The sequence below is a fragment of the Dendrobates tinctorius genome, unplaced genomic scaffold (assembly GCF_039654945.1).
Source record: "Dendrobates tinctorius isolate UK_male_01 unplaced genomic scaffold, ASM3965494v1 ptg000073l, whole genome shotgun sequence".
Lineage (NCBI taxonomy): Eukaryota > Metazoa > Chordata > Amphibia > Anura > Dendrobatidae > Dendrobates > Dendrobates tinctorius.
In genome coordinates, this window is record NW_027361741.1 from 16880838 (window position 1) to 16896330 (window position 15493).

The 15493-nt window shown below is 43.3% G+C and overlaps 1 protein-coding gene across 3 annotated transcripts in view; it reads left to right on the forward strand.

Moving 5' to 3' along the window:
• Positions 1–2271: 2271 nt before the first annotated feature.
• The window catches only part of CRYBA4 (crystallin beta A4), a 143655-nt gene continuing 130433 nt past the window's right edge, over positions 2272–15493 (forward strand). For all 3 annotated transcript variants that reach the window (XM_073582676.1, XM_073582677.1, XM_073582679.1), the window contains exon 1: positions 2272–2497. The gene's annotated coding sequence lies outside the window, so the exon portion shown is untranslated. The remainder of the gene's footprint in view (positions 2498–15493) is intronic.

Sequence of the window (15493 nt, forward strand, 5' to 3'; positions counted from 1 at the left end):
GCCACCTAGCACATAACATGCCTTGGATGTTGGTGTACAGTCGCACGCACCTTGAGGTGTATCACTTTGTCCTCATAATTAAGTATTTAAACGGTTATTAGCCTTAAAACACGGTTTAATGAGGATAATAATCATCTTAATAATAATCTTTATTTTTATATAGCGCTAACATATTCCGCAGCGCTTACAGTTTGCACACATTATCATCACTGTCCCCAATGGCGCTCACAATCTAAATTCCCTATCAGTATGTCTTTGGAATGTGGGAGGAAACTGGAGTACCCGGAGGAACCTACGCAAACACGGGGAGAACATACAAACTCCTTGCAGATGTTGTCCTTGGTGGAATTCGAACCTTGTCTTCTATCATGCACATACCCTTTTGTCAGAAAAATGCGTGTCTTCCTTAAGCCGGCCTAGTTACAGCAGTCGTAGTGGCTAACACCATTTTTCTTGCCCATGACACTCCATGTATAGGTGGTGGTTCCTCACGGTGTCAGCTCTCCCTGGTTGAGTGTGTGTCACAACCCAGAGCGTCACCAGCAAAATCTGAGTCCGTCACATTAACCTGACCGCCGTACTATGGGATGTGTCGTACGTGTATTTTTACGTGTGTGTGAGTGTGAGTAGGTGTGTGTGTGTGTGAGTACGTGTCTGTGAGTACATGTGAAGTACATGTGTGAGTCGGTGTGCATGTGTGTGTGAGTACGTGTGTGTGAGTACATGTGAAGCACGGGTGTAAGTGCGTGTGTCTAAGTACATGTGTGAGTCCGTGTGCATGTGTGTGAGTACATGTCTGTGAGTACATGTGAAGTACATATGTGAGTCGGTGTGCATGTGTGTGTGAGTACGTGTGTGAGTACATGTGAAGTACGTGTGTGAGTACGTGTGTCTAAGTACATGTGTGAGTCCGTGTGCATGTGTGTGTATGTGTCTGTGAGTACATGTGAGGTACATGTGTGAGTCGGTGTGCATGTGTGTGTGAGTACGTGTGTGTGAGTACATTTGAAGTACATGTGAGTACGTGTGTCTAAGTACATGTGTGAGTCCACTTATTTCTAATAAACGTAGTACAAGGATTAGGGATGTTCTAGTGCAGAACCGATTAATAACTCCACGTGATACATGGTTGAATCAAGAAATACCTAAGGGAAATTATAAATGTGGACAATGTCCTTATTGTAGATATCATTGCACTGACCATATACTACAAATAGGTGCGGTTAGACATACAGTGTCCAGTCTAATTACATGTAAGACCGATCATGTGGTTTATGTCATCTTCTGTACATGTCGATTTTTTTACATAGGAAAGACAATACGTCCACTCTATGTTCGATTTCGGGAACACTTCAAGTCGATAACAACGGGAAAAGGAGTGCCACGTCTTATTGATCATGTTAGGACTGTACATGGGATGGATCCAGGTGTCCTTTCTTTTGCCGGTATTGAAAAAGTCATGTTACCCCCACAAGGAGGGAATTTGAATAAATTATTATTGAAGCGGGAATCCAAATGGATTATGGATACACGGGCAACTGGTCCCATAGGTTTCAATGATAAAATAGATATGGCCATTTTTTTGTGATAACTGATTTAAATAATGCATTTCTTTTTCCGTAAATACTGGCAGGTTATAAATTAAGGACAAATAGACAAATATCTAGGGGATAATGTAAATTATTGGTGTTAAGTAATGCATATCTCATAAAAAAATATAAAAAAAATAATTAAAAAAATATATATAGGTATTTCCTTAATTGGTTAGTTCCGAATCATGCGGTATAATTTGCCCTAAAATCGTTTTAACAAGGACAATACAATGGGCTTAGATCATCATTGTGACATAAATGGCCAAAAGATAGGTGTCAGTAATTTTTTATTTTAATTGCTGGAGCCATGGTAAAATTGCATATATATATCTTGATTAGATCATAATGTATGGAAGCACACACTTCCTATGGATTTAGTATCATGCAGCTCTCGGATTTATATTAATAAGCTATTTCCTTTGGAACAGATTACCCAGAAGGGTTAATTTGATAATAGGGGTCCTTTAGTTATGTTGATAATCACTCAATAGTCCTTGTAATATTTGTCTTTATATGTAAGATTATTGTTCCCGCTGCAGCGGTGAAATATGTGTGTTTTTTATATGTTTGCACTGAACACCTGTCTGTTTTACTTGTTAGTTATACAGCGGCTGAGGTAGGAGGAGTGACTGGATGACATGATTTGCTTAAGAATCCGTCATTTCCCCCTGCACTTTGACCCGTGGAAGCGCTCGAGTAGCGCGAAACGGCTGTTGTCAGCCATTTGACACTCTTGTTATCACATCCCCGACGTGACATGTAATTATGTGTCAATAAATCTTCACTATTATCTCGCAGTGCGACCTTCTTTCTTTGGAAACCACAAGTGATTTGTTATGAGGTCAAGCACCCGGGAATCCTCCATGTGAGCTCACCGCCTGCTGCAAGCCACGGATCCTAGCACGGTAACAGCGGTGCCGCCCGCTTCTTCTTTTTTATTACATGTGTGAGTCCGTGTGCATGTGTGTGTGAGTACGTGTCTGTGAGTACATGTGAAGTACATGTGTGAGTCGGTGTGCATGTGTGTGTGAGTACGTGTGTGTGTGAGTACATTTGAAGTACATGTGTGAGTACGTGTGTCTAAGTACATGTGTGAGTCCGTGTGCATGTGTGTGTGAGTACGTGTCTGTGAGTACATGTGAAGTACATGTGTGAGTCGGTGTGCATGTGTGTGTGAGTATGTGTGTGTAAGTACATGTGAAGTACGTGTGTCTAAGTACATGTGTGAGTCCGTGTGCATGTGTGTGTGAGTACGTGTCTGTGAGTACATGTGAAGTACATGTGTGAGTACGTCTGTGAGTACGCGTATGTGAGTACGTGTGTGTGATTTTGTGTGAGTATGTGTGTGTGTACATGCGTGTGACTATATTTAGCAAAGCATCAAGGAAAATTGAAGGGTTGGACCATGAAATTACATCCTTTTTTTTTTTTTTTTTTTCAGAGTCTACTTTGTGAAACTTTATTTGTATGTGATGCTGTGGAAAACGCAGACAATTCCTGCTTCAAAAACCGCACGTAAAAGCGCATGAAATCCGCAGCAAAACGCATCCAAAACCGCAGCAAAACCGCATCTGCGGCTTCTGCCAGCAGCTGCGGTTTTTGTGCAGAAAAATCCGCAGATGATTCTGCAACGTGTGCACATAGCCTTACTGTCACTTCATCAGTGGACATAACCTTAGATACAGTGGGGGAAATAAATATTTAGTCAGCCACGAATTGTGCAAGTTCTCCCACTTAAAAATATGCGAGAGGTCTGTAACAGACATCATAGGTAGAACACAACTATGAGAGTCAAAATGAGGAAACATCCAGAAAATCACCTTGTCTGATTTGGCAAGATTTATTTTGCAAATTATGGTGAAAAATAAGTATTTGGTCATTAACAAAAGTTCATCTCAATATTTTGTTATATATCCTTTGTTGTTAATGACAGAGGTCAAACGTTTTCTGTAAGTCTTCAAAAGGTTGGCACACACTGTTGGTGGTATGTTGGTGTAAAGGTCGGCCAGGGTGGTAGTCGTGGCTGAGGTTGTAGGGCATTGTACACCCTGGCCTCCCTCTACAGGAAAACGGTACCTTTTCTCTTGCATGTTACAATTGGTACTCACGGTGCTGTCAGCGTCTTCTTGGCTGCACTGACTTGAAGCTGGTCCTGGATACCAAAGAATAGAGACACAGTCCAGGGCAACTCTTAACTGAACATATTTACTTGAGGACACTACACATAACGTAGTATCCAGCATTTTCATCACAGTAAAGACTGCACATTACTTAATCTTTCCCTTCACTGTTCCTTGCATCACTAAGTGTTTCCGTGGGACGGGATGTCTCAGACGACCCCTCAGTGTCCAATCAGGGGAAGGTCACCATGGTAGCGCGTTCTCCCATCTGCTTCACCTCAGACAATAGAGATCAAGCCCATGAGGCTATCCACCACATACTGGAACGACCTGCCCGTACACTTTTACGGTGATCTTCCATCTTCTTCTACTTCCTTCTTTTCCTCTCTACTGCTGGTTCTGCTGTACCTGGTTCTTCTTTAAGTTCCCCCCGTGGATGGCTGGGAATACCCTTAAAAGTTATGGGGTAGTTAGGCAGCTCAGGCATATAGCCCACCCAAGCACACAGGGGTCATTCCCCCGACTGACTAAATACAGAAAGACCTTCCCGACTATTCCCCAACTAACGCCTCCTATAGTTAACTCTTATATTACTAACTCTACAGTAGTGACCTCTATGCCCCCATCTAGTGGCCACAACCCAGACTGCACTGTCCCTATCATACACATGGTGCAGCAACATGAAATATACATATTTTAACATGAAATTAAGCAACAATGGTACAAATATACTGTATATACATGTTAAACATAGCATAGTATTAGAATCACAAAACAATGATATATATATATGAGTATATACATTAGCAACACAGAGAGCATGAAAGGGGTTAAGCCTACAACCCCTTACATTGGCTCATTCCTCCATGCAGATCTCCTCTAGAGCAGTGATGTTTTGGGCCTGTCGTTGGGCAACACGGACTTTCAACTCCCTCCAAAGGTTTTCTATGGGGTTGAGATCTGTAGAAACTTGGCACTCAACTTTTGAAGATATGAAGTAAATTTAATGCAGCCAAAACTGTAGTACAGAATCCAGACGTTTTGGTCAAACAGTGACTTTCATCAGTGTACTAACAATAGAAACAAAGAGTGCAAGCGAAAGAAATAATTAAATCAAACAAAATAAATAAAACATACAAATCAAGAATATAAGAGAAAGTGGGTGATCTTGTAAGTCACACGGAGAGTGTTAATCCCTAAAAAAACTTGAAACATCTCAATAATAGAGTGATAAACATAGAATAATACTCCATATTTACATCCAGAGACGTCATGTTATTTAGATACATAGTAAAGAACCTACCTGACTGCTGTTTGGTAAAGATGATAATGTGTGCAAACTGTAAGGCTGTGTGCCCACGTAGCGATTTTTAAGCGTTTTTGCCGCGATTTTCAACGCGAAAACGCTGCGAAAACGTTTAAAAATTGTGTACAGAACGCCCCCCATGCATTCCTATGGCATTCCGCACATGCTGTGCTAATGCTGCGCTTTTTTCCGCGGCGGAATCGCATCATGGAAAAAATCGCAGCATGCTCATTCTTTTGTGCGGAATCGCAAACAATTGCTGCGATTCCGCACCCATAGGAATGCATGAGAATCGCTTACTTCCCGCATGTGGCTATGCCCACCATGCGGGAAGTTAAGCGTCTCATGTGCAGTTGGTACCCACGGTGTGGAGGAGAGGAGACTGTCCTCCAGGCCCTGGGTACCATACCCCTGTAAAAAAAAATAAAAAAATCGGGGTATATTTACCTTCCGGCGTCCCGCGCTGCATTCCCGGCCTAAGCGTTCCCAGTAATGCCTTGCGGCAAGGCCCTGTAATGACGTAGTCTCGCGTGACTCTAGCCGTCTCGCGAGATCGCTATAGCAACGCGAGACTACGTCATCACAGGTCTCGCAAGGCATTACTGGGAACGCTAAGGCCCGGGAATGCAGCGCGGGATGCCGGAAGTTAAATATACCCTGATTTTTTTATTTTTTTTTAGCATTTTATCATTCTATCTTTTACTATTGATGCCGCATAGGCGGCCTCAATAGTAAAAACCTGGTCACACTTGTCAAACACTATGTTTGACGAGTGTGACCAACCTGTCACTTTCCAAGCGATGCTTCAAATCGCTTGGAAAGTTCTTGAATATCGCACGCGAAAATCGGGGCAAAATCGCGATCACAATCGCGGTGAAATCGCGCGGAAAAAAACGCGCGATTTATGGGAAGGAGTCCGGTTTTTAGTGAGCGTTTTAAAACGCTACGTGGGCATATAGCCTTAAGCGCTGCGGAATATATTAGCGCTATATAAAAATAAAGATTATTATTATTATTATTATTTTGGTACGGTGTATGAATTAAGGGGAATGAGACACCATGTCTCTTTTCCTCCTGTTAAACAAATTAAGTAGTGTAAGTGGCAGATTGATTTTTAAAAAACTTTAATAGTTTTACTATCGCTGGTTCACAGACTCACTCCAGCTCCTGTTATCCTCTTACAGTTTTGATCTTGGCCCCTTTCCTGAGTATTCTTCTGCCTTCTGGTTTTGTTCCATGTTTGTCCTCCTGGTTCTGACCTCGGCCTGTTTACAGAAGATTCTATTGCTTTACTCTTTTGTACAAGGTCGCCATCCTGATTGTAACCTGGATATCAGACCACTCCTGCAAGCCTGCACCAGCACCCAGGTGCCGACTTCATAGCTCCAACCCAGGGATCCTTGAAGAACTCCAGATCCCTGCACAGGGGTTAAAGGTTGAAGACCAGGGCAAACCATGGGATCTGGTAAATGGAGTGGCTGGTGCTAAGCCTGTCCATGATAGCAATTTTTAGGTGCCAAGCGACAGCATTATTTGCTGCACAAATTCCAGAAACTCTAATTATTGAATTAGAGATAATTAGGATGTGAGCAAAAGTGAGCACAAAACAGAAAGTGCAGTCATAGAGATTTAGGTTTAAAGGGACTCTGTCAGCACAGAATGACTGTCCAAACTAAGTCCCACTGCTTGATTTCCCTCAATCTCCACCCCCCTCTTCTTTGACTGACAGCTCTGGCTTCATAGGGTCAGAGAAGGGTGGAGATAGATGAATACCAAGCAGGTGGGAATGTGTATATAAATGACAGTCCCTGCCATGAACCACCGAGCGCATGTGCTTGGTCTAAACAGTCATTCTGTGCTGACAAAGTGTCTTTAAGCGTACACTCTACAATATGGTGGAAAAAAAAATGAAATCATAGATTTTTTTGCTCGACACTAAGAAAGTAATTTAGTTCTTGTGTCAATCAATAGCACAGCTACAGTTACACTCTAGTGTCTGAGCTGATGATAATTCTGTTGATGATAATTTTATATGTTAGAAAAAACAGTGCTGGGTATTGAGGCGAGAGATTCGCACGAGTTTCTCACATTGCACTCGCAAGTGTGACCCTGGCCTTAGGCTGGAGTAACACTAGTGATTTTAAAATCGGTCCGATTTTGATGCAGGAGAGTCGGTCGAGTGTAATGCAAGTGTCATGCATTTTTCATGCGAGTACAATCCGATTTTTAGCATGTCATTCTCTATCGGATATCGGTCAGACGCCTCTCACACAGCCAAACCAGATCTCACACTTTGTACTGACGAGGGGCAGTACCCAGAAACACAGTGTCTGCAAATTGAGATTCTGGTTTTGGCTTTTATCCTAAGTCATGTGACAAGGCTCGTTAAAGGGTCGACATTGACTTTTAGGATTGCTACTTCCAATAGGTGGCACTAGAGTTCTGTTAAAATTGTAAATCCAGGGGATTACGGCGCCATGGCTATGACTAAGAACATTTTTGTTCGAAACGCGTAATCCCCTGGATTTACAATTTTAACAGTATGTTTTTAAAGGCATTGCAATAAAGATGAAGTTTTAACGTCTATTCAACAATATGATTTGGATGTTTGTTGCTGGAACTTTTTTGTTTGATTACCACTGCCGCTTTTTCCGAGCAGCATCCTGGAGTCCACACCTAAAGCCACAGGAATTCATCTAATGGTGAGCTGAATACCTTTTTTTTTCTCTTCTATATCTAACCTCTACAACCTGGGCAAAACCAAAGAGCTTTCTAAGGATGTCAGGGACAAGATCATAGACCTGCACAAAGCTGGAATAGGCTACAAAACCATAAGTAAGACTATGGGTGAGAAGGAGACAACTGTTAGTGCAATAGTAAGAAAATGGAAGAAATACAAAATGACTGTCAATCGACATCAATCTGGGGCACCATGCAAAATCTCACCTCATGGGGTAGCCTTGATCATGAGAAAGGTGAAAGATCAGCCTAAAACTACACAGGGTTAGCTTGTTAATGATCTCAAGGCAGCTGGGACCACAGTCACCAAGAAAACCATTGGTAACACATTACTCCGTAAAGGTTTAAAATCCTGCAGTGCCCACGAGATCCCTCTGCTGCTCAAGAAGGCATGTTAGGGTGTGACGTCTCGTGGCTTGACTAGACGTGACGTGAATGAACTCTTGGAGTGGACCCTCTAGGCCGAGATACCAGCCCTCCCAGGGCGAGCTGACCTAGTTAGGACCACCTCCAATACAGGGAGTGTCAGGGGCAGGCCCTGGGGAACTAAGTGCCACGACTGCTAAAACCAGGTGGCCGGCTCACAGAGACGCGAGTGGGTGTGTCTGGCAATGTGTACGGAGTACAAGAATGTGCAAAGCATGGACACAAGAATACACATAGGTACACAACCAGACAGAGAGTATACAAAGAAGCATGACAGAGCATGGTTCAGAAACAGCTAGTGTGCAAGGAAGCTCAGCAGACAAGGCCAAGGCAGGTGCATGCAGAGAACATGCCAAGTACAAGGCAAGGGTGCGTGCAGAGAACATGCCAAGGTACAAGGCAAGGGTGAATGCAGAGGACACGCCAAGGTACAAGGCAAGGGTGAATGCAGAGGACACGCCAGGTACAAGGCAAGGGTGCATGCAGAGAACATGCCAAGGTACAAGGCAAGGGTGCGTACAGAGAGCACACCAGGTACAAGGCAAGGGTGAGTGCTGAGGACACGCCAGGGCACAAAGCAAGGGTGCGTGCAGAGAACACGCCAAGGTACAAGGCAAGGGTGCATGCAGAGAACACGCCAAGGTACAAGGCAAAGGTGTGTGCAGAGGACACGCCAAGGTACAAGGCAAGGGTACGTACAGAGGGCACGCCAGGTACAAGGCAAGGGTGCATGCAGAGGACATGCCAGGTACAAGGCAAGGGTGCGTGCAGAGGACATGCCAAGGTACAAGGCAAGGGTGCGTGCAGAGAACACGCCAAGGTACAAGGCAAGGGTGCGTGCAGAGAACACGCCAAGGTACAAGGCAAGGGTGTGTGCAGAGGACACGCCAAGGTACAAGGCAAGGAATTATAGAATCATAGAATAGAATCATAGAATCGTAGAGTTGGAAGGGACCTCCTGGGCCATCTGGTCCAACCCCCTGCTCAAAGCAGGATTCGCTAAATCATCCCAGTCAGATGTCTGTCCAGCCTCTGTTTGAAGACGTCCATTGAAGGAGAACTCACCACTTCTCGTGGCAGCATGTTCCACTCATTGATCACTCTAACTGTCAAAAAGTTTTTTCTAATATCTAATCTGTGTCTCCTCCCATTCAGTTTCATCCCATTGCTTCTAGTCTTTCCTTGTGCAAATGAGAATAAAGTTGATCCTTCTACAATGTGACAGCCCTTTAGATATTTGTAGACAGCTATTAAGTCTCCTCTCAGTCTTCTCTTTTGCAAACTAAACAATCCCAAATCCTGCAACCTTTCCTCATAAGACAGGGTTTGCAGTCCGGTCACCATTCTGGTTGCTCTTTTCTGAACTTGCTCCAGTTTGTTGATGTCTTTTTTAAAATGTGGTGCCCAAAACTGCACACAATATTCCAGATGAGGTCTGACCAAAGAGGAGTAGAGGGAAATAATGACTTCACGTGATCTAGACTGTATGCTTCTGTTAATACATCCTAGAATTGCATTTGCCTTTTTTGCTGCTGCATCACACTGTTGACTCATATTCAGCCTGTGATCTATTAGTATACCCACGTCTTTTTCACATGTGCTGTTGCTTAGGCCTATGCCTCCCATTATGTATATGCTTTTTTCATTTTTACTGCCCAGATGTAGTACTTTGCATTTTTCCCTGTTAAAAACCATTCTGTTAGTTGCTGCCCACTTCTCCAGTTTATTTAAATCTTTTTGAATCCTCTCTCTCTCTTCTCTAGTATTAGCTATCCCTCCTAGCTTTGTGTCATCAGCAAATTTAATCAGTTTACCCTAAATTCCTTCATCTAAATCGTTGATAAAGATGTTGAACAATACAGGGCCCAGGACAGAGCCCTGTGGTACCCCACTTGAGACATTCTTCCAACTGGATGTGCAGCCATTTACGACCACTCTTTGGGTCCGATCACTAAGCCAGTTATGAATCCACGTAACAGTTGCCTTGTCCATTCCATACTTAGTCATTTTTTCAATAAGGATTGTATGAGATACTTTGTCAAATGCTTTGCTGAAGTCAAGATATACTATATCTACAGCATTTCCTTGATCCACCCAATCAGTGATTCCGTCATAGAAGGAAATTAAGTTAGTCTGACATGACTTATTAGTTACAAACCCATGCTGACTCTGTTTAATCACTTCATTCTTATCCAGGTACTGACATATATGTTGTTTAATAATTTGTTCAAAGATCTTTCCTGGTATAGAAGTCAGACTCACCGGCCTATAGTTGCCTGGGTCCACCTTCTTCCCCTTTTAGAAGATAGAAACAACATTTGCTCTTCTCCAGTCTTCTGGGACTTCTCCTGTTCTCCAAGAATTTTCAAAGATTATGGAGAGGGGTTCAAAAATTTCTTCTGCTATCTCCTTCAGTACTCTGGGGTGTAATTCATCTGGACCTGGTGACTTGAATTCATTTAGGTTAGCTAAGTGTTTCCTTACTATCTTTCTGTTTATAGATATCCTGGATTCTTCTATTTCCTTAATAGGACAGTGAAGAACAGTTGATGTTACATTTCCTTTCTGAGAGAAAACAGATGCAAAATAGGAATTTAAAAGTTCGGCCTTCTCATCATCCTGTCTTACCATTTCATCATTTTCATCCTTTAAAAATCCTATAGCATCTTTGACTTTTCTTTTACTTTTGACATATCCCCAAAATCCTTTATTATTGCTTTTGACATCTCTTGCAAGCCTCAATTCATTGTCAGCATTAGATAATCTGATTTGTGCCCTGCAGGTTCTGCAGACAGCATTATATTCTTCTTTAGATATGCCTCCCTCTTTCCATTTTATAAACATTTTTTTCTTCCTTTTTAGCATGTGCTTAAGTTCTGTGTTCATCCATCCTGGCTTCCTTAAATGCTTCCTATTCTTCCCTCTTTTCGGAATTGTTAACAATTGCGCTTTGAGAATTTCATTTTTCAAGATTTCCCATCCTTCCTGGACATTTTTGTCTTTAAGGATATCCAGCCATTGGATCCCTCCAATTCTCTTTCTGAATCCCCTAAAATCTGCCTTTCTGAAATCTAACCTTGACGTCTGAGTCTTCACAGGTCTTCCTCCTCTAGTTATCCAAAATTCTAAAATAGCATGGTCACTACCTCCTAGGGTCCCAGCCACTTTTTCCTCCTCAACCATTTCCTCCCTGTTTATAAGGATTAGATCCAAGGTAGCAGTTCCCCTTGTTTTCTCCCCTACCTTTTGGAAGATAAAGTTGTCAGCAAGAGAGGATAAGAATTTCCTTGACCTGTTAGTTTTGCCTGAGAGAGATTCCCAACAAATGTCTGGATAGTTGAAATCTCCCATGACAACTATGTCATATTTTTTGGAGAACTTGGCCATTTGATGCATAAAGAGATCATCCATATCTTCAGCTTGCACAGGAGGCCTGTAGTAAATGCCTACAATGGTGTCCTTTCCATTGTTCTGTCCTTGTATTCTTACCCAAACAGTTTCCACAGAACTCCCAGTCTCTGAAGCTTCAATCTCTGTGCAGATATACGCGTTTCTGTTGTGAGTTCATTTTCCCCTTTGTCACTGAGGTCTGGTGAACTCCCTATTCTGGTAAAGGAAGGTAATGAGCCTGAATATCAGGCACCTGAGTCTAATGATGATGACTGGCTGAGTGGAGTCACAGACTGGATATAAGGCTGCTGACGCCCTTCTGCCCTGTGGGTGATTTCTCTGTGGACTTCTAGGAAACCAGTCTGATTCCTGCTCCTCTAAAGCTAAGTTTTCTGCTTTGCCTTTTAGCAGTTGTGTTTTGTTTTTGTTTGCCTTGCTTTTCTGGATTCTGCCATTCCCTGCTGGGGTGAGCTGATTCTCCTTTTGCCGGTTGCTCTGTCTTCAGAATATTCCTGAGTACTGACATAGTCTTTTTGAAGCCTAGCATCTTCAGGGCCTTTTTCACTGTCAGTCTGTTGGCTCTTATTTTCATAGGGTTTTTCACGGATTGCAGACAGCAGCCTTCCTGTCCTTTCCTATCTAGTTAGCTTGGGTCCCGTCTTTGCTCAGTCTTTCTTTCTGTCTGTGTTGTGTTCTTTCTTCTTGCTTCACCATCATTATATGTGGGGGGCTGCCTTTTGCTTTGGGGTCTGCTCTGGGGCAGTTTAGATTTCCCTTTCTGTCTTTAGGCTATTTAATTCTCCGGCTGTTATCGAGGGGTCTAGGGCATCGTAGGAACCGCCCATGGCTACTGCTAGTTGTGTTGATAGGTTCAGGGGTCTGCAATCCGATAGCTGCCAACCTCTCTGGTTTTCTGGACTTAGCTAGCATTTCTGTTTTTGCCTCCTACGGTGACTCAATCATAACAGAATCACCCGCCATACCGCAGATCCTAGGGTACTCAATAGCAGGAAAGAATTGTGTTTAAAAAAAAAAGAGTGTGTATATTCTTTCCTCTATATCTCTGAGGCCGTAGGGGGAATTTTTTTTTTCTCTCAATGGAGATAAAGCAATTGTCTGATCGTGTGGAGCAGCTTGCTGCGGAAGTGCGGGGAATTTCCGCCTACCTTGCTCGTTCGCATGCTGTTGATCCAAAGATCCCTACACCCGATGTATTTTTTGGGGATCGATCTAAATATTTGAGTTTCAAAAATAATTGTAAATTATTTTTTGCCTTGAAGCCTAACTCGTCAGGGAGCTCCGCGCAGCAGGTTAAAATTGTCATCTCTTTGCTGCGTGGCGATCCCCAGGATTGGGCGTTTTCTTTGAAACCAGATGATCCTATTCTGACTAATGTGAACGCATTCTTTCAAGCCTTGGGGTTGTTGTATGATGAACCTAATGCTATTTATCAGGCTGAAAAGACCCTGTTGGCATTGAACCAGGGTCGAGATTCTGCAGAGTTGTACTGTCAAAAGTTCCGAAAGTGGGCAGTCCTTACTACCTGGAATGATAATGCCTTAGCTGCTCTCTTTCGGAGGGGTTTGTCAGAAGCCGTAAAAGATACTATGGTGGGATTTCCTGTTCCCTCTGGTCTGGACGATTCTATGTCATTAGCCATTCAGGTTGATCGGCGTTTACGTGAACGCAGGATTGCACGAGAGGTGTTGCCACCTGTAGAACAGACGTCTGAACCTATACAATGTGATAGAGTTTTGTCTAAGGCGCAACGTCAGGAGTTCAGAAGGCGTAATAAGCTGTGTTTTTTCTGTGGAGATGCCTCGCATATTATTTCTGTTTATCCTTACCGAGAGAAACGCTTTGCACACACGTTTTCTGTTGGTGGTGTTCAACCTAAGTTTCTTCTGGCAATTACTCTGATCTGCTCCCTGTCCACATTTTCCGCCAAGGCTTTTGTGGATTCGGGAGCAGCGCTAAACCTAATGGACTTGGATTTTGCTAAACGTTGTGGATTTCCGATGACACCTCTGCAGACGCCTATCCCTTTGAGGGGGATTGATGCTACTCCTTTGGGGAAAAATAAACCTCAGTTTTGGACCCAGGTGGTCATGCGGGTCGCCCCAGACCATCAAGAAAATTGCAGATTTTTGGTGTTACATGGTCTGCATGATGCCGTTGTTCTGGGGTTTCCCTGGTTGCAAATTCATAATCCAGTCTTGGATTGGAAATCTGTGTCTGTGGTGAGTTGGGGTTGTCGGTGTGCCTGTAGTGAGGCTCCGTTTTTTTCCACCTCTCCTCAGTCGCATGATGTTCCTGACTATTTGGCGGACTTTTATGATGTATTTAGTGAGAATGAGTCTGCGTCCTTGCCTCCTCATAGGAGTTATGACTGTGCAATTGAACTGAGCCCGGGGTGTAAATTTCCCAAGGGTCGGCTCTTCAATTTATCTGTACCCGAGCACGAGGCTATGCGATCCTATATTAAGGAGGCGTTGGAGAAGGGTCATATTAGACCATCCTCTTCAACCTTAGGTGCCGGTTTTTTTTTTTGTGGCCAAAAAGGATGGTTCTTTAAGGCCTTGTATTAATTATCGTGCCCTCAGCAAAATTACTATTAAATATCAGTATCCATTACCCCTGATTTCGGATCTATTCTCTAGAGTTAGAGGTGCTTGCTGGTTTACCAAGCTTGACCTCAGGGGGGCGTATAATCTTATCCGCATTAAGCAGGGGGATGAATGGAAGATGGCATTTAATACTCCGGAGGGACATTTTGAGTACCTGGTGATGCCTTTTGGGATCACTAATGCCCCTTCTGTCTTCCAGTGCTTCATGAACGATATTTTCCGAGACTTTGTCGATAAATTTTAGATTATCTATCTGGATGATATTTTGATCTTCTCCAAGGATTGGGATTCTCATGTGGAACATATTCGGACTGTGTTCCAGATCTTGAGGGAGAATTCCCTGTATGTCAAAGGATCGAAATGCCTTTTTGGAGTACAGAGGATTTCATTTTTGGGATTTATTTTGTCTCCATTAACTATTGAAATGGACCCGGCCAAGGTACAGGCCATTTATGATTGGGTTCAGCCCACTTCTTTGAATGCCCTCCAGAAGTTTTTGTGTTTTGCTAATTTTTATCGGAAATTTATAGCAAAATTTTCTAGTATTGCCAAGCCATTGACTGATCTGACTAAGAAGGGTGCTGATGTGTTGAATTGGTCTCCGGAGGCTGTTGCTTCCTTTCAGGAGCTGAAGCGAAGATTTACCTCTGCCCCGGTTTTGCGGCAACCTGATGTCTCACTCCCGTTCCAGGTAGAGGTGGATGCTTCCGAGATTGGTGCAGGAACTGTTTTGTCCCAAAAGGATCCTGTAGCATCTAAAATGAATCCCTGTGCTTTCTTTTCCCGAAAGTTCTCTCCATCTGAACGTAACTATGATGTGGGGAATCGGGAACTGTTGGCCATGAAATGGGCATTTGAGGAGTGGAGACATTGGTTGGAGGGAGCTAAACATCAAGTTGTGGTCCTCACTGACCACAAGAATTTGATTTACCTAGAGTCGGCTAAACGCTTGAACCCTAGACAGGCTAGGTGGGCCTTGTTTTTTACACGTTTTGATTTTGTGGTCTCTTTTCTTCCTGGAACTAAGAATGTCAAGGCAGACGCCCTCTCTAGGAGCTTCTTTGCTGATTCTCCTGTGGTGACCAAGCCTGCTACCATCTTAGGCGAAGGGGTAGTTCTTTCTGCCATCTCGCCTGATTTGAGACTTGCTCTGCAAGAGTTCCAGGAGGACAAACCTGAGCGTTGTCCCAGTGGAAAGTTGTATGTTCCTGACCAGTGGAAGAAGAGAGTGATGTCTGAAGTTCATTGCTCTGCATTGGCTGGTCATCCAGGTATTTTTGGTACTAGAGATCT